Source organism: Pteropus vampyrus, unplaced genomic scaffold (genome assembly GCF_000151845.1).
Source record: "Pteropus vampyrus isolate Shadow unplaced genomic scaffold, Pvam_2.0 Scaffold93, whole genome shotgun sequence".
Lineage (NCBI taxonomy): Eukaryota > Metazoa > Chordata > Mammalia > Chiroptera > Pteropodidae > Pteropus > Pteropus vampyrus.
In genome coordinates, this window is record NW_011888874.1 from 2,233,795 (window position 1) to 2,237,148 (window position 3,354).

Genomic DNA, 3,354 nt, shown 5'->3' on the forward strand with positions numbered 1-3,354 from the left:
ACTGAAGGACATGGATTCTTGGGAAACAAAAAGATTCTTAAGAGTTATGCAAGCAGCTTGGACAATTAAACAAAGGAATCCATTTTCAGATTCTCCGCTGTGTAGTTTTTCCTTAGAATTGTTCTATCTGAAAATGGGCCATCGGTCCAAGTTGTCATCTTTCCTTTCACAATTATTCTTCTCCTACTTAAAAAATAGAGAGACACATCCTCACCTCATTCCCCCGCCGCCATCTATCCGCATTGTTACCACCCTGCTTCGTTTCAGGAGGCCAAGTGAAGGGTTAGTGTTGAGAGCAGGTGTTGAGAGCGGGAAGCATTCTAGCTCTGGGCGCCACATCTCCTTAGCCAGGTGGGTTCCAACTTTTTTGCTTTCATCATAATTGAAGAATGACTTGTCAGCTAGTAGATCGCTCAAAGTGATTCTGGGTGGTACATTCTCTATGGCTTTGGTATATCATTTGAGTGACATCTGTATAACAAATGCTTCCATTTACAATGTCTTATATTTGTGAATAAAGTTTATTAGAATTTACAGGTTTAAGAATTAAAATAGAAGTAGGATCGTTGTTGAACTTGTGTCATTCCAGTGAGAAATAGTATTAATCTAGGGCTAAATAAACTAACTGAGAAAATAAAAAGCCCCATTCATTCTTTGCCAACTACATTCCAATAAAATTTCACTTTTCATGTTCGGTAATTATGTATCAAGATTTAAATTTGTTTATGTTTTCGATGGGCTGTATACTAGTAATCATCATAATGATAAGCCAATCCAGGAGAAAATAATTTTTTTAAGACTTCAAGATTTGTGGTCTTAGGCAATAAAAAAATGTTCAATTTATGTACATATTTTTGTTGCAGAGAAGTCTGGGAGAGTGGTCAGTACAAGATTTTCAAGTATACAATTACATTTCAGTAGGATATGTGTGAGAGAGTGGAATGGAAATATGAATTTAAGAAAAAAATAATGTAAAATTGCTAATCATTCAAGAGGTCGTGTGCATCTATTTTAAACTGACGGCGGTGAAAATCAGATCTCTGTGGCATTGTAATCCCCCAGCCCTATCTAAAAGACTGCTTCAGTAGGTTTATTCTATAGGCCACCATTTACAGTGTTGCAGGTTATATTCTTTCCAACTATTTAAAGAGGTGAAACTTTTTAGATGTTAATTTTTAAAAGAGAAGAGGCAGTATGCATAGATTTTTAAAAATTTTTGTGAGAGTTGAGAATAGAAAAAGTTTCAAGGCTGACATGGGGGGCAGGATACATAGTGGAGTCAAAAAACTTCGATTCTGCCATTTATTAGCCCTGTGACTTTGAAAAATAACTTAAACGGATTCAGCTTGTTTTTCCTGTACAGTGGACATCAGACTTTTCTTACTAAACTGTGGTGAAAACAAAGTGACTTGATGTGGGCAGCGCTCTTAGCAGAGAGTCCTGAATATCGTCAGTAAATGTCAGTTTCTCTTCGCTTCTCCCAAGGCTGTTATGGTTCCTCTCTCCATCTCCTTCATTTCTCTCTTCCTTCACATGCATTCAAAGTTAGCCTCATCTTATATCCCCTATTAAATATATTTGATTCACATTCTAAAAGCCCCGAAGTCTCCTCTATGAGTCCATTCATTCAACAAATATACATTGTGCGGTTACTATCTTCCAGGTGCTATTATGGCACTGGGGAGGAATCTGAGAATAAAGAAAAGACACGATCCCTGTTGTCATAGAGCTTATATGGTGGATAAGTGCATGGCGATGAGCGTGCATTGGCTACTCCCAGGATAGCAGTGTCCTTTCACATTTGGAAGTTCCACTGACTAATGGGAGACCAGTTAGGTTTTTGCAGATTGGTCCATCCATCCATCCAGCCAGCCAGCCAGCCAGCCAGGCACTGAATTAAAATGCACTGAGAAACTCCTAGGTATTAGGACTATGATCCGTGATTAGGCATTCTTCTCCTAAAAGGAGACCACAGCAACACTCCATTTTAATAAAATACCCCTTGTGCGCTCTTCATCACAATACTTGTGGAGATGAATTGCATCGTGTATCTATTTTGAGCTTAAAATGCAAATATCTCTGGTTTTCTTTAATTTTTGACTGTAATTCCTAATTGCTTAAAATATTGAGTATATTTTGAATGATTTAAACCAACTTGTGTATTCTTTCCAAAACAATAATTTGTTTTCCTGGGACTTGCTTCTAGAATGCAACTAAAAATGTATTTAAAATGATTGATTTAGGGATGGGAAAAGATCTGGGCACTCAAAGTAATTTTCTTGATTTCTAATGATTTTGAAACTATCATGGAACAGTTTCTACCACGTTGTTTTACCACTTACTCAGAAAACTAGTCCCCAGCACTGAGTTAGTTTATCCAGATTTTATCCAGAAATTTAAAAACAGCTCGTAATGTTCAAAGCTCCCAGTTTTTTCTCTCTACTCAGTTCTCTTCGCTGTACAGGTATACAGCGAAGCCAAAGTTTTTAAGATGAGACTTTTCAGTTGCTCTGAGCCAAAGAGATCTTTTATCAAAGTATAGAGTTCTTCGAGTCAAACTTGTTTCTTTATTGAGATAAAGTTCACAAAATAGTATTCACCTTTTGACTCTTTTAATTATGATTCAGTAGTTTTCAGTACATTCACAATGTTGTGCAACCATCACCACTAATTCCAGAACATTCAGCACCTCTAAAAGAAACCCTCTACCTCCCAATTCTTCCCTCCCTCAGCCTCTGACAATAACTAATCTATTTGCTGTCTGTATGAATTTGCCTATTTTGGATATTTCACATACATGAACTCATACCATATGTGACTTCTTGGCATAATGTTTTCAAAGTCCATCCATTCTGTATCATGCATCAGTACTTCATTCTTTCCATGGTTGAATCCATTGTAAGGATATAGCACATTTTGCTTATCCAGTCATCAGTTGATGAACATTTGGGTTGTTTTTGTTTTGGGGGCCATGATGAATAATATTATGAATTTTCATCTACAAGTTTGTGCGTATAGCCAGTCCTCTCAGTTATATACCTAGGAATGGAATTGTTAGGTCATATGGTAACTATATGTTTAACTTTTTGAGGAACTACCAAAATGTTTTCACAACGGTTCTACCATTTTACATAAATAAATAAATAAATAGATAGATAGATAGATAGATAAATTTCCTGTATGTGTACAAGATGTGTATTTCTACACTAGAGGGTTCCTTTCCTAGTTTCAATAGTTAAAACAAAAAGCACTTAAGTGACTTTTAACTCAGATTTTAAGGGAAAGGATTAAATAGAAGAAAATTCCACTTAGCAAAATTAAGCAATAATTTTTATGCAACCATTTTATATCTAT